General features: G+C 32.0%; 2 protein-coding genes across 6 annotated transcripts in view; one reads left to right on the top strand and one right to left on the bottom strand.

Moving 5' to 3' along the window:
* The window catches only part of LOC126763091 (uncharacterized), a 178,846-nt gene extending 161,341 nt beyond the window's left edge, over positions 1–17,505 (bottom strand). For 3 of the 5 annotated variants that reach the window (XR_007667555.1, XM_050480297.1, XM_050480294.1), the window contains exon 1: positions 17,408–17,505. The gene's annotated coding sequence lies outside the window, so the exon portion shown is untranslated. Of the gene's footprint in view, positions 1–8,860; positions 8,925–17,407 lie in introns of all 5 variants that reach the window. The other 2 variants (XM_050480295.1, XM_050480296.1) reach the window with 2 other exon arrangements.
* Positions 1–24,265, top strand: part of LOC126763094 (cysteine-rich motor neuron 1 protein) — a 372,079-nt gene that overhangs the window by 131,330 nt on the left and 216,484 nt on the right. Inside the window, exon 3 of the mRNA XM_050480299.1 lies at positions 8,957–10,038. The gene's annotated coding sequence lies outside the window, so the exon portion shown is untranslated. The remainder of the gene's footprint in view (positions 1–8,956; positions 10,039–24,265) is intronic.

The following is a 24,265-nucleotide window of genomic DNA, read 5'->3' on the forward strand; positions in this document are numbered from 1 at the left end:
TGTGTGTGCGTGGCTGTGTGTTTGCTTAGGCTTTTTTGCTTTTGCAGCATAAAACCCATAAATAATTTCAGTTTTTGAACGCCTCTAAGCCTTGGCAGTAAAAATATTTAGTATATACATACATATATACTATATATACATATACATACATATGTATATATATGTACATATTTCGCATTTTTCTGCTATTTGCCATTATTATGTTTTTGTTATTGTTTCCAAAGTGTAGTTTGCTTTTGCTTTTATTTGCTTTTCGATGCTCAATTTTATGACTTGAAATTTTATTGCATTTCATTTTGGTCCACATTCACCTCACATGCGGCTAGTGACGAGCGTAGCCAAATGCAACTGCTAACGTAAATACTTATTCTGTACATATGTATGTACTATATATGTATGTATGTGCGTGTTTGTGCACTATTGCAACAACTACAACATTTGCTTGTAGCATTTTTGCGAAAATAGCCACTGATGTCATCTTTCGCCGAAAAATAAACACCAACTAAACAAATAAATGCAACGTTAGGCATACATATATACATACAAATGTACATACATATAGTATTTATGTATATATCATTTCTGCCTAGTTATCTGCCTTTGTAGTTGTTCGCTTACACATTGCTTTTCTTCGTAAGAAACGCAACAGATTTCGCGATGTAAATCAATTGCGCATGCAAGCAGCCACACTTTTGCGAAAGGTAAGCGGAAATGTTTGTGATTATGTGTGTTTCATTAGAATTGAGATACATATTAAGTAGGTGATTTTCTTGAATGTTTGAAGAACGAAAAATGTTCGAAAAACGACAGCAATTTGATTTACAAACCAAGATGTGGTGCCAAAATTGAGTTAAGGTTTGGGAATATCATTTTCTAATTCAGGTGTAACTTAAAAATTAATTTTTGTCTAACTTCTTACTTAATTATTTGTATATATGTATGTATTAAAAAAAAGAAAGTTTTTATTATTTTATATTAAATTAAATTTCTGTTATTAATTACTAATTATTCAAAATTATTAATTATATAATTAATTATAAATGGAAAAGTCATTAATTAATTAATTAATTACAATTTTTTTTCAAAAATTAATAAATAAATATTATTTTTTTACTTAATTATGAATTATTTAACAAAAAACTACAAAGTATTAAAATTTAGTTATAATTATTTACTAATTATTCGAGGCTATTAATTATATTATCAAGTTATTGATTATATAATTAATTGATATTGATTATATAATTAATTGCAAATTAATTTCAAAAATGCAATTATGAGCATTTTCATTTTTTGTTTTCTCAATAATATTAATTACAAATTATTTTAAAAGTCTTAAATTTTTTAAAATTAAAATTTGTTAATTTTTGGATGTTTTTTTTTTTTGTTGTATTTTGTTGAAACTTTTCATTTATTAATTAATTATGTATAATTTTTTTCAAAACAAAATAAGACAAAATATCAGTCTATTTAATTTATATATAAATTTAATTATAATTAATTACTAATTATTGAAGATGATCACTTTTATAATTAATAATAAATTATTAGTTATATAAATCATTACGAATAAATTTCAATTTGTTTTATAAGCATTTTCATACCTACTTTTTTCCAAAATATTAATTACGCTATTTTTAATAATATTAATATAGTATTATGCAAATATGGCATACTTTTTAAGAAAAATGTTATTATAATTAATTATTATTTATTCATGTACTTAATTATTAAATAAATAGTTAATCGTAATTTAAATAATTTATTTCGAATAAATATTTTTGTTTTCATTTTGAGTTTTTTAAATAACTTTTATAATTGAATTAAATAATAATTATAAAAATAACACGTTTTAATTTTTCTAAAAAAATCGCATAAAATTAATAATTATGATTATATTATTAAGGAATTATCTAAAAAATTAACAAAAAAAATTATTATTATTATAATTTATTATTAATTAACAAAATTATAAATTAAAAATAGCTCTTTATTCATATTTTTTAATAAATTACTAAATGTTGATATATTTTATTTCCAAATAAATTTTATTTTAATTTTTTAATAAAAAAATAATTATAATTTAAAAAATTAATTTATTTAGACTTATACGCGACATCTTTCTTTCAAACATATTCTTTATTTATCTATAGTTTTATAAATTTATATAGAAATAATTATTAAACGTATTTTTTACACTTTACTTATTAACTAATTAATTTTTTCAGTTTGTAATTGTCTAAATTCGTTAATTATTAACTATAATAATTAAAATTTTTTTTATTTTTTTATAAAGTTTTCATAGAATATTTTTTTGCCAAGCGAATCATAACTTTTTTATTTTTAATAATTTTTTCTTAATTGCTTTATGCTTTATTTTTTTTTTTTAATTTTAATGTTTTAATTTTTTTTCTTATTATTATTCCTCATTATTTTTTTTATAATTAAGTCAGGATGTAATGCCGAAAATTGTCTTATCATTTAGTTACCAAATTGCAAAACCTTCCACCCACGCTCATATAAATAAGTATATAACTGTATTTGTTTACTGTTTCGGAAGTATACACCTAATTCCATTGAAATCCACAATCCACCGCCATATTATCTTCTTATGCCCGATAAAATTCCTTTCTAATGACAATAAAAAGATAAACAAAACATTCTTCAGATAAGAAAGCTGCCAGCTTTTGTAAATATATCTTACTAATCATATAAGTATATATGGATGTATGTATGTATGTATGTATGAGGGTGCTGATATTTCAACTAATGTGGCAGGAAAGTCAGTATAATATATAATATATAGATATGAATATATTATATATATACTATTTATCTATTTACGCTATGTATAATCTTATATATGAGTAGTTTTGTGGACTCTAATCTAGGCTATGCGCCGCTTATCTCATCATATTGAAGGAGAAGGTGAGCGAGCTTAGCTGGAAGTGGTTCGATAAGTGGAGTACTTCTATGAGGTTATGGTAGATAACATTTATATACATTAAGAAAAAAAAATATACATATATAAATATATAATATAAATACATATACATATATAGAGTTGTTTGGCATAGATTTCATGCGAAATTTTGCTTGGAAAAATATAATAAAATCTTATTGGTAACAATAAAATAAAACTAAAAAAAGTTGCAGTAGAAAAAATTTTGAAATATTTTAGACACTCTCATATTGTTAAAATATATTTACCAACACATATAAAATTTCATAAATAGTTAATACCAGTTGGGTAGAGGTGCAGTGAGCTTCTTTAGGGATGGATCAAATAATGTTGGTGCAGGTGTATACACATTGTCAAGAACTCTCTATTAACTTCAATTCAACTTAACTTCAGACTTCATTACCATGTAATTGTTTTTCAAGCCGAGTTTGATGCCACCGTGGTTGCGCTAGATCTACTACTCCGGAGTGTAGCCTCCTACAGAGAAGTGAATAACCAAACTGATAGCAGGGCGGCGATACCAGCCTCGAGCTCACTTACATAGCGTTCAGAGGTGGAATATCTAACCTTATTATCAATTATAACGAGTCAATTTTTGATACGACTAAGTATTGGTGCCAGGCGGCAGCGGAATCGGAGGGAACTGCAAAGCCGACGAGCTGGCAAGGAAAACACCCTAGCCACGCTTTCTGTTGAATTGAAGCGGTTCGGGGCCGACCGCTCCTTTTGTGTTCTACTACTGGATATATAGGCTTCGCGGAAGCTTGGTCAGCGTTGAGCCACCATCGGTTCAAGCGCTGTCGCAAGATCTTTTTGGCCAGGATCAATCGTAAGAGATGCAGTGAGCCTTCTAAGTAAGGCTAGCCTCTTCTTGGTGTTGTACGTTCTGTACAGAGTGTGTTTCGCGCGCTTCGCCCAACTTAAGGTCAATATTATCGGCCTACTGAGAGGAGCATTCGGAACACCATCACCCATCTGGAGACCTAGCATTCATTATTGCATAATATTCGATCGAATGTACCACGTCCAGCAAGCAGTGAGACAATATAGCAGACGTAGCTGAGAGTGAACACGAAGACCGTGTTTTTTGTTTCAATATTTTTGTATTTCTTTCGATTTTCAATAGAATTGTTGCTTACAAATTTCTCCAATCAGTCTCACAACCATGTGTTTTATAAACACTATTTTTCTTTCGGTCATCTCTGCCAACTCTCTCTCTCTGCGCGCTCTGTACAACATTAAACTATTTCAAAGTCAAATGAATTTGACGTCGCACACATGTAAAAGTCACAAAGTGCAATAACCAAAATTGTAAATTTCGAAAATAAAATAGTTTTTCAAACGCAACACACGAAATTCGTATTGCGGCAGCATTGACGGCGACTGCTGCCAATTCGAATGCCACCAAAGATAATCCACGTTGCAAATACACGCTGGTTGTTTTTGTATTTCGTGATTTGCTGCAGCTTTGTGATATATTTATTTTTGAAATATTCTTATTTTCTCAATTTTATTTTCGTTGTTTGCTTGTGGAATGCGTTTGGTTTGTGGGAACACACACTAACGGCATTTCAGTGTCGAAAGCGCAATACTCGTATTTGCTGAGAAACTTTCATCTTCGTTGCTTTGTTTTTGTGAAATGTTCTTTAATTCTATTTTGTTGTGGATTAAAGCAACAATAAAGTTTTAAAAATATGCACGCGTTTATGAAATGATCCGCATGAATGACAGCAGCTCGGCGGCCGGCGCTGCCTTTGGTTCGTGCCATGCATTTGGTGAATGAAGACAAATCGGCAGCGGCGACAAGGCGCTTAAGCGTTGGCGTTGGCGTGTGCACTTTCAATTAAATTTTTTTGTTGTTTTATAAAAATAACTTAATTAGTTTCGGGATTAGTGTGTTATTCTTTGTTCCGAGCGCAAGTAATATGTGTGTCAAAGGAATTAAGTACAGAGTGGATTTACGGAGATCACTTGAGGGCAGCGATTGTAGGGTGATGGGTGGCGCTTAAACTATATAAGTGAAATTTTAAGAACTCCTTAAAAGTTGAGGGGCTAAATTATGACGAAGAAAATTGACAGGGAACAAAAATGTATGCGAAATGAGAACATGAGGTCGTAAAAACTGCGGTTTGTTTAAAAAATTGCTGGCAATATGTAAAAAAAAAAGAAATAGTTGGGATCTCCTTGATACCGTTGCCGTTCTTCATGAAGACCTGTGAAGGCTGGACGGGATTATGACCAAGGTTCTCAACTCGTCGCCGATCACTTTTCATATACCCAATGTGTGCAAAGTCGAACGAGTGGTCCCCTCTTTGAAATTAACCAAACCCGGCAATCTAAGGGAATTATATCGCAAGGTTCTCAACCTATCGCTGACCACTTTTCGTATAACCGACCAAGTAGTCCCCGCTCTAAAATCAGCTAAACGCGGCAATCTAAGGGAGTCATATCGCCCGTTAACACTTTTTCCCCAGCAGTGAAGACACTTGAGACCTTATTACTCCCGATCTTCACGCGACACCTAAGTCTAGCAGATCATCAACATTTTTTTTGGCCACTTCACAGCACCGCCACAGCACTTAGTAGAATTAACATCGAGATAGTTCGTGACCTAAATCCAAAATTTGTCTGGTATGGGACGATCCTAGTAGCGTTCCACTTGCCAAAAGCTTTTAACACAGTCAATCCTACAACACAACTAGAGAATATCGTACAATGTACGATTCTTCGAAGGCTGAAGAGGTGAACCATGCAATATCTAAGCGGTCGGGAATCACCGGTACTGCTTCGTATACAGAATTCTAATAGAAGAATAATTAATTCTAAATAAAGAAAACATTTTAGATTAAAAATAATTAAACAGGTGATTCCACATAATTCTAGGTTAAGAAGAATTAAAAAGGTGATTCCAGAAGGTGATCTCTTCTCCGCGATACTGTTTAACGTCCATATTTCGAAAATCCCGCAAACAAAAGTGGAAATTTCCATTACTTCATACGCAGCTGATTGTACGATATTGATATTGAGGGAAAAAAGTATCCCTGCCGTCGTCTGCTCGAAGCGGAGCAGCCTCCTACCATAATCCGACCAGTCTACAGACGCAACAGACTTCAGACAAGCATTGACCGCCATTCACACTGAAGCCACTACAATCTTCACCGAATCGAGAATCTACAGTGTTCCTTGCGATATTGTAGCAGGTTAATCTTCTAGTTATAAAGAATTGACCCTCCATACCAAATACCTCTTACCCTAAGATCCGACCCTGTCGAAATAGCATGTTCTCTGGGCCTACCGTGAAATGATTAGTACAGGTAATGATCAAAGGACTAGTCAAGATTTTCGACAAGATGTCAAAACGTAGCTTTTTGCGAATAAAATACACTTAAGAGCGGCTTAAAATTCGAAAATATTATCATAAATCTTACTCCTTTGATTAATAACTGTCAAATATAGCTAAATTTTACTGTATGTAGAAAGTGGTTTGGGTTGAGCTTTTAGATAATAGTTCTTCAAAGCATAACGTCAAACACTTCGGTTCTCTTTGACAGCCAGTTTGACAGACAACCCTCTAGAAATTTTTCTGTTCAAGAAACTTTTAAGTGCTTTCCGAGACAGATATTAATTTCGATAAATTTAGAAGTGATCCAAATAAAGTCTCTGGTTGGTAATTTCTTCAAGAATACTGAGTACAATATATGTAAATGTCAAATAATTGTGTTTACTTTGACAGCCAGTTTGGGAGATATTTGTCCAAGAGAATCTCTACTTTTAAATACTGAATATAGATTCAAGTAAGACGAAGTTATTAGTTGAAAATACTTTCATATCACAATACCAAGCTTTTGTTTAAAGCGGTTCAAAGTTTCATAATAAAATATGTGAAAATATATATATATTTTTTTTTGTCAGTCCGGGTCAAATTTGATCAGATGATGGATAGCATGAAAATAACGTTTTAATGTGGCCTGTAACAGGTTCAGTACAAAATAACGAAGATTTCTGTGAAATATATGTACATATTTATATATAGATAAAAATATCGATATATACATATGTACATACATATGTACATATGTACATACAATAGTTAAATAAACTAACTAAAACTTCATTCAAAGTAGAGTATTTTAGCGAATAAATTTTGCTTTGCTTTGTGAGACTTTCAAGTATATCAAAACAATATCAAACAACAACAAATACAGTAACAAAGTCTCAGCACAAAAGCTCGGCACAAAAGCTTTGCATGGCCTTAATAATCAATAGGCCTATGCGAAACTAATATCTAAAAAAAAAGAAGAAAAATAATAATCATAGCAATAACAATAATTGCAAAAGGCTAAAGTCGGAAAAAGGCGGTAATTTTGCATTAAAGCGAATTTCACGCTATTGAAAACCACTCAGTGCCGCAGCAAGAAAAAAATCACCAACTTCCCAGTTTTATTATGCTACGACCTTTTTGTGATTATTTATTTGTGTAGTATTTTTCTACATTTTTTTATAACTTTTGCTTTGTTGTTTAGCGCTAGAGGCTAATTACAATAGGCCGCAGCACATTGCAAAGTAAAAAGGCAATATTGGAAATTATGGAAAAAACCGAATAACAATTAAAAAATAAACAAGTAAAGCAAAGATTGTAAAGAGCAGAGAATTGCACAAAAAGCTGTTAATTCAAAATAAGCAACAACAAATACAAGTGGCAGTAATAAGTACAATAGAGGATGGAATAGTGTTGGTAATGAAAAAGCAAGTAATGATTTTGGTATTTGTCGATATAATAAGCAAGTAAATAAATAGAAAAATTAGAGATAATTAAAAATTTATTTTAATTAAAAAAAAATTTAATTTTAATTAAAAAAAATTAAAATTTAATCTTAATTAAAAAAATATATAAAAAATTAAGTTTAATTAAAAAAAAAAGTTTAATCAAATAATTCACTCGCATATTGCAGCTTATGACCAAATTATGCGCATAATTCGGTATTAAGTGGATATAACCCACCTGCACCACCCACCAGAAAAAGTTTCTTATTTTCTTTGAATTTACTAAAAACATGCCTATCAAAAAAATTTTGTTCCATTGCTTTTTTATTTTTTCCGTTTTTCGTATTTTTACGAAGTTTTACATTTCATGCCCTTGCACTTGTTTTTATTTTGTTGTTATGTGTCACTTTCAATATTGCCATTTATAGTATGCATACTCATACATATGTATGTACATATGTATATATACATTCATATGTAAGTCAATATGTCTGTAACAGATGTCACCGTGACCCATTAAACCGCAGTAACCGCACCAACTGGAATTTTTAAATTTCATATAAATATGTACATACATACATACATACATACACGCATATGTTTATTTATTATAATTGCATAATTACATGGTTGTCTGTTGTCCTTAAGTTGCAAAAAGTATTGGGCAGAACAAATCAACTGTGAAGGATTTTTACCCAATTCACTCCAGTATTAAACAAAAATTCGTTTTACCTGCTGCGGTTTGATGTTGAATTTCATGAAAGGAGTTTTTGCATTATCTGTTATAATCCGCGGAATTTGAAACCCCTTAAATTACTAAATCAAACTTTATAAAAATATCTTTATTATAAGTCAGGACTTAATACTGTAAAAAACTTCCGAAACTTAACTATTAATACCATTGCCAACATTCACATTTCTATGTAATTCTATAAAATTCCATAGCGAATACCAACAACGAAAGAATGCTCAATCATACAAACAAACGAACTTCCCATATTACTCCGTTTGACTTCCACTATATACTTCATATGTATGTACTCTCCTATACTCATCAAATTTTGAATGTGAATCAATTGTAAAGAAATATACAGCTCTCTATAATTACATGCACACATAAATATATTTACGTACCGCATACTTATTTACATTTCCAATATTTCCAACTTGTCACTGCTTACTTGCCTCTGCCAACTCTCTGTAATAACAAAATTGTTACATTCATTGCAGGTGCTGCAAAACAAACACAATTTGAAAAGAAACACAGCAAAAAGAAGAAGCACGCATGCAAAATATTCGCAACGCATTTCTACTGCTTATGCACTCTTCTTTCTCTGCCGCTGAACTATATACGTATGTATGTACATAATTGCAGAAACATAATTGGTTTGTTGTTGGAAACTGTAGCAAACATCAAGCAGTGGAGTGAGAGACTGCCTGTTGTTGCGGTAATACACTAATTAAGAGATCAAAAGTATTGATGAGTGGCTGTGAGAGTCAGCGTGAGTATGTTGGAATGTGTTACCGTTTGGCTTCATACTCATTGCAAGAACTGGAATTTGGTGAACAGTTGCTTCTGCTGCTAAAGTGTAAAAATTGCGATTTGGACAATAAATTGTTAATAATTAATTAATAAAATATGTTTAAAAGTGTTTTAAAATGTTTAGTGAAGTATTTAAAGTGCAGTGCAAGTGAAAAGTGTATAAATAGTGTAGTGAAAAAGTATTTTAAAGTGGTTGAAAGAAGTTGCGTGCGAAATCTAATTGGAATGGAAATTTTTTGCGCAGTCGGTACGGGTTCGTTCGTGTGTGTTGTGTGCGTGCATGCAAAGCCGGGCAACAGGCAAATAAGTAGTAAAATAAATGTGCTATTGCATAAATTTATTAATATTATTATTTTTGAAAAATATATTTAATAGAAGTCAAAAAAAAAGTGAAAATAAAATGTGCCCTGCAAATCGAAAATTAATAAAAATCTGTCGTGAAGAGCCACGTGCATAGTAATGAACGGGTATCGTTTCGTATACCATGTATGGTATGTGAGTACGCGTCGGGTTCGGTTCGTGCGTATATCGGTATAATCTACGGTAGTGCGTGGAAGTTTCTAGAAGCGTGTAAGTAATTAAAAAAAGCAAAATATAGTAAAAATTAATTAGTGGTAAAAGTGTGAAGTGCGGTAATTGTTGTATGCGTTCGTCTATTGATATAAACGATAAATTCCTTGACTATGCAATGAATGGAGATCCAATATTGCAAACAAAGGCCTCTTAATTTTCATATGCAGCACTATGCAAGAAACAGGTGATAGCTTTGGTGAGTACTATTCTTTTGTTTTTAAAAATTTTGATATTGTATATAAAATAAATATACACTATTTTATGCATAATATTTCGAACTGTACACAATCTTCACATTAGTGATGGTGTTGTGTTTAAACTGAAAAAATCGGAAACTTAATAAGCGATTACGTATTAAATATGAAATTTTTATTCAACTAAAATTTTTTAAATAAAATTCCATTAATTTTTTATAAATCTGGTTTTAAAGGGTTATATCCACTTACGAATTTCAAAAATAGATTTTTTTCTGCATAGCTATGGAATTTACATATACTATTTGAAAATAATACCTCAAAAATGTATAGTTGATCCGGCAAATATTTTCGGAGGTGTGACCATACTAAAAAAAATTTAGCTTAGTGTAATTGGTTTCCAAAACTTTCATTGCGTTTTTCTCGAAACGCTGTTTTTAGATTCGATGAGAAAACTTTCTCCGAAAAGACTAGACCGATCGACATGAAATATGCGCAAGACCTTTTTAATACTATATTTTTCAGGTAACTATTGAAGAAATAAGATTTTAATACTATTTACATTTTTTAAGCAATTGTGAAGTATAAATTTGTAAATTTTTACATAAAAAATATTTGTATATGAAATAGATAATAAATTATCTTCACCGCCAGGCACCTTTTTCCACAGGTATTTCTATAGTTCGAATCCTCAAGATCAAAAACTTTTCGAAATGAGGTACGCCGATTATTAAAGTATATTAAAAGTTTACATATTAAATAAAAAATAAAAATAAAAAAATATTTATAAAAAACTTGATTTTCTGATTTGTAAGTGGATATAAACTTTATTTTATTAGATTATTTTCCGGTGTCGGAACAATCTTATTTCAAAAGTAATTTTTATACCGAAGTCAGCAAAATCAGATAATCGATATAATTATGTAAAAAATATTAGGTGTATTGAGGCAAATTTACAATATCGTATTGTCCGTTATAATGCCAAATTCAATGAATGACCTTGTATGTCATTGGTATTAATTTTCAAAAACTGCGTTGGTAGCTTTTTATTAATAAGATTCACTGAGGGGAGCTATAAGACCCTTCCATATTTCAAAATACAATTCTAATAACAGTTATTTTTTAAATTTTTTCTACTCATGTAACTTACAGCTCTGCTAGAGTCACATTTTATTCGTTTTATTTATTGTTTTCTTCATTAATACTTCCCTATTTTACACATTTTATTCGACATGGCCGTGCAATAAACTCCAGACGACTTTATGGCTCTCCTTTAGATACGCGTTGAAAATGTGAACGACACTTTTATAAATGTAACATATTTTTTTACACACTTTTCACGTAATTTTACTACATACATATACATATATGTATATTTATGCTTGTTTCCCTCTTGTTTGTTTTTTGTTATTTCACATCGACCATATCTGATAAATTGTGCAGAGATAAGGAAAAGGTTGTAGTTGCTCGAGTATTTAATGCCGTCAATTCCACTGTCATTTAAGTAAACAAGTCAATGCGAAGGCGAAACTTCACAAAATGTGACTCCATTATTGCAATAAAGTGGATGTGAACTCGTTTTTCACTCATTGAGGTTGTTACTCCAATTGCGTTCACTGCTATTTATATAAATGTATGTATATACATATGCTATACACCTATAGTTAGGGTGTTATGTTAACACCGTTTTACTTTTAATACTAGTTTCTTTTCAACCTAAGTATGTATGTATACTTGTGACAAATCAATTTCATTTAATTTACACCTTTATTGTAAGTAAATGTATATATAGTATATACTAAATATATGTAGGTATACATACCCATATCGATGTATATGCAATAGTATATGCAATAGTTTTTTTAATTACCGGGAAGTTGCTAGAAAATTTTCTTGGTACTAATTGGTTTTCAAGCGGCAAAAGCAGAAACTCAGTGACAAGGTACAAGGAAAAAGGAATTCAAAAAGAGTTGAAAATAAAATTGGGCTCTCAAATTTCAAATGATTTCCTGTATACTTTAGTATCGTTACTTGAAATATTGTGTTAAGTATTAGCATGCTTCGCATAACCTCACTTCTTACTGACAGTTGGACAAGCTCCAAAATATAATCACAACCACAGCGCAACTCTAAGAAATTATTAGTGCTTAGTTAAATAATCTGTAATTTTCAATTTCACTAACCGCCTGGAACTCGTTAACGAATCGAACGACAAAATTTCGTCCAAATTTCATATAAGGTCCATGTTTTCATAACTATTTCAAAGTTCTTAACCCTTTTCACTTGCACGGTTTTACATGAAAGAGTAGATATCAATGACATCTCCATATATTTCATATGCTTTTATGAGCAACAAGAGTAAAGAAATATTACCAAGAAATTCTCCCATCTTCTTATTTCCCTTAATAACTGTAATTTCGGAAACATGAAAACCTTCAGCCATCACTTTGAACTCTTTGTACGTCACCAGGATCAATTAGTCTGTCAGTCCCTTTATTCCGGTGAGTGTTTATTTCCGTTTCAACACTTTAGCTTCTATTAAACCAATTATCAGGCGGTCACTTGGGTTCGCTCTCCGACGGAAATAGTTAGTTAGCCATTACAGGTTTAAAGTCGCACACTCCGATTTCAGTATTTCCTAGTGCCATGAATAAACAAAAACATATTCATAACACGCAATGGAAATGAAAGCAAATTTCTGCCAGTCAACAAGGCAGGTAGGCAAACGCATGTTTATAACTCGCTGGCTCATCCACCACATACACCACTCCACCAGCAGCAACATTACTTTCGTAAATAACTACAAAAGGCAAACTTGACAACAAGCCGTTAATTGAATTTGGTAGCTGCTGTTTGGCACCGAGCGCACGAATGTGAACGTACGCTTGACGAACGGCCGGCCGGCCAGTCAGCGCGTTTCAGATTGCGCGCTTGATTTGTTTGTAAAAAAGCATTTTTTTTGTATTTTTGCCTGGCCGTTTGTCTTTGGTGGGGGTGGTGGCGGCGCTAGCGCTGCTTAGCCGTTTGCTAGCGTGTCTGTGTAGTGATTTTCGTATTCAGCGCTGTCATTTCATTAGTGCTTTAATTATTATTTAAAAACGCTTTTGTATATTTCTTTCGTGTCTGCTTCTTATTTTTTGGTTTTATGTATGTAAATTTTGTATGTGTGTATGAGAATTCCATGTAATTTTCTGTTATTTCTGTCGCTGATTGCAGAGATGTGAGTGCACACAACCTTCAGCTAAGCTCAAGCTGTAGCTTAAAATTAAAGCAGGTTTGTGTTTTATGACTTTACTTCGTGGAAATGCTACTAAGTAATCATATTTTCGGGGTTTATGTACGTGCGGTTTGTTGGTTCTAAGTTGTACTCGAAATAGTGTTTTTATTACCCTTTTCTTCTCGCTAAGTTTTGTATAAAAACAAGCTTATTCAGAAGCATTACAAACTATAACTTCAAATTTTAGGCTCCGTACCTTAAGTATTTGCTGTGTTGTATGTAGATCTTCCAGTTCTCAGAAATGTGTTTATCTGGAAATGATAACAGTTCTCCATATTTTTTACAGTTAAGACCTTAAAAGCATGTAATTTCTTCATATAATGATTTAAACGTGCTTTAAAGCGTCTTGATATGAAATATCTACATACATCTTGCCACAAATATAAAATAAGCCTTAGAGCTAATCAATAGTGAATTTCACGGCGATTGTGTGAGGCTGAAACTCTTACAAAACTGATTTCTTATCGAAGGGAATATATGTATGTATGTAGATAAGCTGGATTACTAAGAGGGCAGTGTAACACTGGATACCTTTGAATATCACGTTAAATAAATTGAGATCCTAAGTTTTGAAACTAGAACTAGGTTCTACAGTAACTTTGTCGTAAAAACAAACGTAGTACCACGTTACGAACAAGACTTACGCAAATTCTAAAGTGAAATTAGCCAGACTAAAGGACGTCTCTTAGCTTTAGGTTATTTTAGTGCGCCGCATGTGCCGGTTTGGGGCTTTCTTTCGGGTTAAAAAAAAATTGTAGTTATCTAATCTCTTGATAAGTTCCTGGTACAATTAGACCACTTCTATAATGGTTTTTTGGGCTCGGTATGCGATAGAAATATTTTCTCTTAATATACTTTTTAATTTAAATTAAAAATGAATTAATTTAATTAAATTTTAACTATGTACTGTGAACAAAAAATAGACCTTCTATATTTAATTAAAATTTTATTAATTTAAAATAGTAAGACTTTTTAATTTTAATTAATTAAATTAAGTAAATTTTAATTAAATTAGTTAAATTTTAATTAATTACTTATCCTTATTATTTTTGCTCACAGTAGTTAAAACTTAGTTAAGTAAAATTAAAAAGTCTTATTATTTTCTGCTCATCGCAGTATATCTTCCTCTTCAATATGCTCACTTAAATTCGTGCTGCTATCGTTAGCCAGCGTTCACATAGGTTAACCATTTCCATTATATTCTTTTTTCTTATTTTTTTATAAAACACAAAATTTCATTAATTATTATTTGCCAAATTTTTGCGCAAATTTTAAACTGTCATTTCGTTATATTAATTAATTCTCAATTTATTGACGATATCAGCGCATACGCACTACCACAGACAAGCGCAAGCTTACAGTCACCAAAACCATAACCAGCGAATAACCGCCAGCAAGAACAACAATAAAAACCATATGAGAAATTTAATTAAGAAAAAATGCAAAAATTAAAAACCAAATAAAAAATCCAGTGTAGTTTTTCTACCCGCCAACAATAACAGTATTGTCGAAACATAAACTCACACATACATACACAAATATGAATAAGCGTGTATTGTCGAAAATGCATATGTGTGTTTATTGTTGTTTTCTGGTTAATATTTTTTGTAAAGTTTTTTTGTTGTTTGCTGCTCTCGCTGCTGTCGTGATTGTTGCTAGGCATATTGATCAATCGATTGCCAATTATTGGTCGTCATAAATACAAATGAATGCCTGTAAGTACATATGGGTGCTTGTTTGCCGTATGGTGCAGAAAAAAATATATACCAATATATTTACACAAGTGTACATTTCATTCGTGTGTAAAAAACAGATTCATATTCATATCCAAATATCTGTATAAAAATAATATACATACATATGTATATGTATGCACGGCATAATGGCCTGTTGCTATGAACATGTTATTAGAGGCACTTCATTTACAAAATATATCCAGAAATTTGTCAACACATCGAAAAAGCATTCATCGGTGAAAATTGCTGTTTGTTAACACAATTCAGTGAGGGGGAAAATTATGGCTTTATTTGGCAAAAAATTATGCATTATTATTATAGTTACCAGCAATATTTATAAACATGAACTTTTTCACCTTGACAGTAAGGTACTTTTAAAGATCCTTAAATTTCTTAAATGAGCATAATTATATTTCAACTTTTATATTCATGTAATTAGTGATAAATACTCTTGAACAATCTTTTATCTTCGAATATATAGTTGAAAAGTTCCATATAGTGTTTGCCCTTCCAACAGAGAGCAGTCTTACATTGAAATTTCGAAAATAACAGAACCGGCGGAGTTCAATTTGATAGGCTCAGGGCAATTCTCCTTCAAAATGTGATATATTTTGTTTTTTAAGTATTTTCGTAATATATTTTATCCCCCAAAATGTGATATGTTTCAGTCTTTAAGTATTATCGATATCTTTTAATATTTCACTAGTTCGTTGTATGGCGAGGAAGACTTATATTTTTGGGCAAACTAATTTAGGTCAAGGACCCTCCTTTTGGTTTTTTCGAGATATATATCGAGTTTTTATTTTAGTATTCAAAACTTGTAAAGTTTCGTACTTTTCCAGAATCTTTTATTACTTACAGCATCATTTTTTAAGTATAATAGAATATAATTTAATTCTATCAACTGTAAGCTTCTCAGAATATGTATGATCGATTGCCACTTCTCTACTATATTATTTCTGATCTCAGTTTTCTTAAATAAATTTCAAGTGAAAGCAATAACAGTGGGGTATGTGAATGTCTCCTTAAACTCGTATGAAACCTTGATATTCTATTTATATTGTATTTATACCAGTTGATTGTTCAATTCGCCATACTGAAAAATTTCTAAAAACTTTTAAAATACGAAGCTGCGAGGATTTATCATTTATTATTAAGACAACACTCTTAAAACTATCTAAAAAGTTGGCCGAAAGTACGCTTATGGTTATTCAGTTTTATCAAAAGCACAAGCCTACGAGTGGTACAAAGCCTTCAAAGACGGTCGAGGGATCGTTGACGACTGCCTCGTTCTGGAAGAGCTTCGACCTCTTCAACTGATGTAAATATTAAAAAGGTGAAGGATATGGTGCTTCATCATTAAGTAAGTGTTAGAGAGATGGCAAGAAAGCTTGACGGGTCCGTTCGAATGATTTTGGTGGATATTTTGGATATGCAACGCATTCTTGCTCGACTCGTCCCGATATAGCTGATTTTGTTTGAAAATGAGTATCGTAAACAATTATCTTTGGACAAGCTTGATCGTGCGAATCGCGATCCCACATTCATGGGGACCATTATAACTGTCGACTAGACATATGTATGTAGGTTTATGAGGTTGGCATGCAAACAAGTCAACAATCATTGGAATGACGGGAAAACGAGCCGAAACCAAAAAAACCAAATCAAATCAAGGTGATGCTCATTGTTTTTTCGATATTCGTAGTTTGGTGCAGCGTGAATTTGTTTCGGAGGAACAGACGGTCAATAAGGAGTTCTATTTGAACGTATTGAGGCGTTGCGTGAGAACATCCGTCAAAACGGTCGGAACAGCGGAAGAAAAATTAATGAATTTTACACGAAGGAAATGCACCATCCCATCGAGCCACGATTGTTACTGAATTTAAAGCCAAAAACTCAATGAGTACCATCGATTAACTACAGTATTTACCAGATTTGGCTCCGCGTGATTTTTTTTCTTCCCCAAACTGAAATTGCCGTTCCGTGAAACCCGTTTTCAGTCAATCGAAGAGATGAAACAAAATTCGCTGAAGGAGCTAGAGGCAATCCCAAAAAGTGCTTATGAAAATGGATATGGATATATTGTTGTCATAAGTGTATCTGCTGGGGGTTACTTTGAAAGCGACAAATTAAATATTGATGAATAATTAAATATTTTGCGTTATTTACAATTTCCAAGTACTTTTTTAACAATCAAATTTCAGAAAATTGTTTTGGAATTTCGATTTTTGAAAAACAGAAATATACATTTTATTAAAAATATCAGAAATAAGTAAATCAACCATATACTATATATGTATGTTGTATGTACATGTACATATATATGGTAGGGTTAAATCCTATGGTTCATAAACTTACCGATTGTTGCAGTTACCTATTTTTCGGTTATCACTTATTGGCTCCCGTTTTCCAATATAATATTTATCTCTATCACTATTTCACATTCATCCGAGTAAATTCAACCTAGAAAATTATTGCAAAAAATTTAAATTATTACTATTATATTTTTTGTAATTCTTTAAATATTGCTTTTAAAGTTATTTAATTCATTTAAATCTGTAAATAATGGAAAAATATATAAATATAGAAATTGTATTTCTATAATTATAAAACAATAAAAATATAGTTTTAAAATTTATATTTTTTTTTAATTTTTTTAGAATATTTAATTATATTAAATCGAAAAAATTATTTTAAAAAATATAATTCTTTTTTATGTTTCACTTTTTCTTCGAAATTGATTTGAGAAAATAGTCAATCAAATAGTCAAACAGCCTTTAATCAGCATGACTCCATACAAAAAATAACTTTATCACACTTTGCTTCACTTCGATTGCGTGGAGATGTACTCATACATCATACACACAGATACATATCGACAATGCATGTTTCCAACGCTTACCTCAGTACTACATATACGTGTTATTTGCTTATCTTATCTACAGAAAAATAGTATAATGCGTAAGTAAGCACACAGCGACATACTAGCGCTGCGCCGCTTACCTTCACACCGGCACACAAACAAATATATTTATATACATACATATGTACATATGCTGGCTAGGAACATAATATGGAGATGTCTGATATAGTAAACGTAGTGACTCGCATTCACTTACCAAAAACTACAATACAAAAGTGGGAATAATAGAAATACTACAAAAACAACTAACATTAACTTTTCAAAATCTAATGTGGGTATCTCTGAGTGTAGTGTTTGCCATGGCAGCTTGCTAGCGTGCGTTTCTTTTCTTATAACCTTTTTTCCGTGAATTTGTTTTTGTACTAGTATTTGTTGATTATTGAATTTTTATCTCTATATACAAATACATATGTGTGTGTGTGTTTATGCGTACGCGCGCATTTTGCCGCTGCTGCTTTTACGCATTTCACAGCGCGTCGCAACGCTTTTAAGTTTTTTCTTATTATTTATTTTTATTTTATTTATTTATGTGTTTTTTATTAGTTTCTCAACACCATTATGATTTTTCTAAGCGCTACTGTGCAGCTTGCGGCACTACGGCTGCTGCGGCGGATTTAATGTTTGTTGGGAATTCTGCTGCTTTTCGGTGTATAATTTATGGCAGTTCAATAAATTATTTTATACACGCATATATTATATTAAAGCGCGTTTTTTTTAACGGGAAGGATATAAAAATAGTATTCACATTTTTTTTTAACTTATACATACATTTTGTATATATATAATATATATATAAAACTGCTATTTATTATATGGTATATTCGACAAAAAACTTTATATATTCGTTAAAAAATATTTAAATCGCTCCAGCGACTGTTACTCTTGAAGATCTCATAGTCGTAATGTTCTTATAACCGCAAATGGAGACGGATTTTGAGCCGAGAAATATAATTTTATAATTATTAAAAAAAAAATAGTGAAAGCAATCAATACAACAATTAAATGTTGCCAAATAAGAGCGTTATTGAAAAAGGCCATTTGGGAAGATTTTCCAAAAACATATACTAGTAGATCACTCCATTTGTCATCCTACTTAGAGGTCGAGGACCTCATCTGAAGGTTTTTATACAAGAATTTCATTTTAGTCGATCACTTTATATGTCAGCGTTATGCTATAATGATCCGATATCAGCAACTCCACCAACAGAACAGCTTATTGGTGAGATAAGGATGTATGCCAAATTTCAATTCGATATCTCTAAATTTGAGGGACTAGCTAGCGTATATACAGACAAATCAACGGGTATGGCTTAATCGACTCAGCTCACACAAATTCTAATATATTTTTATTTAATGGGAAGTACAATCGATAAGCTCTGCATATAACATCATTCAAATGGATTGCAGGATAAATTTGCAGGAACGAGATTTAACTTAATATTTCAATAAAATGTCTTTTATGAGCTTTTTTTTATAACTTTCCAGTCGATAATATTTTTTTAGGAACTAGCAGTAATCTTTCATTATATGATAATTTAACAACCTTGATGTCATACTTTTAACAGTTTTAAATTCTGATTGAACCGTTCTCTCTGTTCCTCGCTATAATTTACAAATTATCCGAAGTTTTATCCAGTTTATAACGGATAGTATGGCGTAGTACACAAATTTTCAACTAGAGTCTGACAGTTTGTCAACATATCTTGCGCAATTTCTTTTAAACTTGGTCATAAGTGGTTTGCCTAGAAAATTTTCGACTATCAACAGAAACTTTTAACAAGTTTCAGTTTCCGGAAACATTTCCAAACGGCATCGGGTCGCTCTATGGGCTCTTGAAAAGAAGATCCGACATTTACGAGCCAAATTTTTTTCAGCGATGAGGCTCATTTCTGGCTCAATGAGTATGCAAATAAGAAAAACTGCCGCATTTGGGACAAAAAGCAACCTGAAGAGGAGAGCTGCCATTTCATCCAAAATGAAATATTTGGTGCACTTTTTTGGGCCGATGGAATCATCAGAATCAGTTTCTGTGTATTTTTTTTTTTTTGGAAAGGAACGTTAAAATGGGTCACACTTTAGTAAGTTGATATTTATCAATTAATTAGATATGCAATTATCTTAAACACAAGAGCACATTCAGTATTTTCATGAATAAGGTCGTAATTTGGACACTTAAAGCATTAAAATTTGCTGAGACATCCAGGTCAACAAAAAATTTTTTTTTTGTAAAGCTGTGTGTTTGTTCTGTCACGTAGTATGTATTTAAGAGTTTATATTTTAATTAAAAGATTTGTGCTCGTATATTTTTCACTGTTATTTATTTCAAAATTTTTGTTGCGGAACACCTGTTGTTTGCAAAATTTATTATTGGCAAGAAAATGGATATCTACATATGTATATTGTGCGTTGAAAGTTTCGACAAAATTTTGGAGATTTTGGAAATCTCAAGAGGGAAAATAATTGAAAAAAATTTGCGAAAGATAAATATAATTAAACAAAAAATTTTTTGTCGACCCGAATAAATAAAAAAAAATAACAAAGAGTACTTACAGATTAAATTCAAAAATTTATTATATTAAAAAAAAATAGTATTATGTAGACTTACCTCTTTCAATATTTTCTAACTAAATTTTTAATAAGATTGTGCTTTTGTATATTTGTTTTTACATAATTTTCTTATTTATTTTTAATTATTTTTTTTTCACAGTGCTTAAACCATTTCCATACAGTTGTGGGTAGTCAAAAAACACAAACTTTTTGTATCGTAAAACTGCAATCAGATTGAGTAGCTTCTATTTTTGCTATTTTCTAATTATATTTTACTACTTTTTTTGGTTTTTTTTTGTTTGTTTCAAATTTCTTATTATTTTAATATATCAAAGTTTTACGTGAAATTGCTGCAATATCTAATTAATGATTTTCAGTTTCCCGACACAATCAGCATTTGCATGCCCAAACGTTTCACAAAACTACCCAAATTTTTCACCAAAATACCCAATTCGTAAAATTTCCGGCACATTCAAATTTATCTTTTCACTTAATTTTTTTCTTGCTTTCTTCGACTATTCCCCTATATATTATAGATTTTAACACACGCCACTAATTTTGCAGTTATTTGTGTATATTTCTCACACCACTGCCGTTCACTTAAATTAAAACGTAAATTTATTGTACGTAATAAATTTTTCATAAATCAACTAAATTAAATGTTCGCTTTCGTCATACAAATAAATATTACACAAACAATTTTTCGGCAACCAAATAAAATTTCTATCGACAAAATTTAACTTTATACCGAACGTTCGCACGCGCTCGCAATTCAAGAACGACTGATTGCTACGCTAGCGTTATGAAAAAGTTAACGTTTGACGCCTTGCCTGGTGCGCTGGGCTAACTCTGTCGCGCAGTTGGCGCTTGGAGCTGCTGCGAAAGGTAGCCGCCACCGCCGCCGACGTTGCCGGCTGACCAACGTGCGCACGACGTTCGCAAAACCGGCTAAAAAGATCAAAACGTTCGTCGCAATTTACGAGTACGAAAGCGCGCTGTCAAACAACCGCAGCGGCAAGTTGTTGGTAGCAGCCGAGCGTGCGACGAACGCAAACGCCGCTAACGTCCAAGTTTTGTTTGTGCGCCGCTAACGGCGCTGTTTGACGTTGTTGTCATCAATGTTGGGGAGCCGGCAAAATGCGATCACTTGTTGCTGTTCCGTAGTGTTTTTATTTTTATGAAAAAAATTCAAACAAAATATTTTTATTCTCCATTTGACGTTTAGCGTTTATAGCGCTCTTTATTACGTTTTCGTAATTATTTGGTTTTCTCTTAGATATTGTGGGTTTGCTCTCACACGCTCTTTAGACGCATCAATATTTATTGATCAGCGCTCGTTGGATGCGAGCTTTTATGCATGCACTAGTGGTAATCGTGCTCCCAAACTGCGCCACTTTTACTCACTTTTTCCCTCTCCCTCTCCCTTTCTCGCTCTCTGTCTCTCTCCTTTTTTTTACTTTTGAGTGAAAATGTTGGCGCTTTCTTGAGTAACTAGTTTGCGATGTTTTTATGCGTTGTAAGCTTTTCTTCACAAACTTTTACGCTCAAGAAAAAACATTTGTATAAGTTTTGTTAGAAATTAGAGAAAAGAAAAATATTGTCTTATGCCCTTATAACCATTTAACGGTATCAAGCTTATTATGAATATGTTTTGCCAGTTCTTTGACACCTTGCGGTAAATTTTTCGGAATAGTTCTAACACGAAAACCGTATATGTATAAGGATTCCCAGCGAAAGACAGCAAAGTTTTTAACCAGAGGAACTGTAAGGTTGAATCTATGAAGAGGTTACATCGGTTTCCTTGGGTAAAAAACAGCCTAGCTAGCCTCTAGCGCACAAGCTCCCAAGGTTGTATGTCCGAAACTATTACTATTAACCCCTTAATGTGTTTGAATTCACTCGATAGTTTGGCCTAGCCTAGGTTGGGTTTGAAAAGCTTGGTTAATATGAAATTGGTCTTGTTGCGAAGAAATTTTACAAGACGAATGCGATGCCGATTAATGTTGCATGTCGACTTTGGGTTATATAGGTATTTAGGTTGTGTTCGGCTCTAACAAATTTTTGGTATTATATGAAGTTCTGTCGGATTCGTAATTTTTTGGGAATTAAGGTGCCCGTTGCTGGATCTTCAAGACTCAGAAAAGTGCAGAAATTTTATTTCTAAGACCCCTTTTTTAACCGTCATTCCTCTGGAACCAGCATTTGTATTGAAAAATGTAATATGAGTTTATTTAACGAGAACTGATTGTAATTTAAAAGTGATTCCTAAAGGATCAATATCGTCTTTCATTTGACTTTTGGCATCCATAAAACCGAAAAAGTTCAGATAAGAACAGATTAACTGATTCTGATTCTGGATCTAAATACAGTCAAAGCAGAGCATTTCTTTCCAGTATTATATACAACATTGTATTGCATGGTGAATATCTGTCCCAAACCACACATCCCCTAAGGCTAAGCCTTTAGAGTCTCATAATTCGTTTTGTTGTTGTAGCAGCAGAAAAAATTACTGCAGTTAATTGGAGGACTGCTGCCGGTTTGACAGTCCTAGTTCGGGTCCGTTCCGGTTACGTAGATCCGACTGTCGTGGGAATGGTCTCTTAGTTTCTCAGAGCGTACGCAGCACTCGTTCTCTCATCGATTTCATTGGTTAGGTAATTTAATGTCTCCCAAATTGTAATGTTTCTAGCATTATACTCATTAAAAAAAAAAACGGAAAACATGATATTCCGTGGTTTGAAGTAGTATTCAGATAGGTGTCCCCAAAATGTTAAACCCGATCTAGCGTCTCTAAGTTTCAGCGCGTTTATATAAGAACATTTCCCTCAGTTATTTGCCTTGTAATGTTTCGTAAATCTCCAAAAAGCATCACACAAATAATTTTGAGGAGTTCTGCCGTGTTAGCAGTGCCTCGTCAGATGCAAACCTTGATGTACATTGTACAAGTATTCTAGTAAAATGTGTCCTCGAAGAATATAAATATTGATCCATTCTAGCAAAATGGCCCCAACATTAATGAATGAGGTTCATTTCTGTTGTCTCATGTATTGCTTTCTGATATGTTCTGGTATGAAATTTTTTTTATAGCAATGGATCATCAACCATCAACTTCAAGTAGCCACTCTGTGAATATAAATCAGATTACGGAGCTTCCGCGTTGTAAATTTTAACTGAAGATCAGTAAAAGCTTCTTGCTGAGGGATGCAAATTCACGAAATTGCAGCATATTTAAAGAAGAATAAATATAAAAAAAATAATATATAAAAGCAGCCATTACCTCATTTGCCTCATCATAGCTATTGTTACTACCGCGTATCTTGATATTGCCGGCAGACAGACGGATGTATGTATAATACATACGGACATATTTGCCAGCAGCTTAAGTGCTCATATTTTGTGGTTGAATTTCGCTTGTTATATTTGTTGTTGCGTTTGCTGCGTTGCGAACAACAGCTCGCATTATCTGTCGCTTATCTTAGCCAAATATTTTTCGAGTGCATCAACGCATTACAGTGTTGAGAACAATGTAATTTTTCTTACGTACTTGTTGTGCTACTTTTTGCCGACGGGCGCGTGCACAAACACAGATACACATAAGTAATATTTTTGCAGTATTTTGTATAGGAAAAATGTACAAATATCATTCATAATTTATCTGAAGTGCTTGCTGTGCTACTTAGCCATGCAATATATGCATGTATGTGTGTTTGCAATGTCATTAACCGTATATTTTTTTTATATTTTTT

Source organism: Bactrocera neohumeralis, chromosome 6 (genome assembly GCF_024586455.1).
Source record: "Bactrocera neohumeralis isolate Rockhampton chromosome 6, APGP_CSIRO_Bneo_wtdbg2-racon-allhic-juicebox.fasta_v2, whole genome shotgun sequence".
NCBI classification, from domain to species: Eukaryota; Metazoa; Arthropoda; class Insecta; order Diptera; family Tephritidae; genus Bactrocera; species Bactrocera neohumeralis.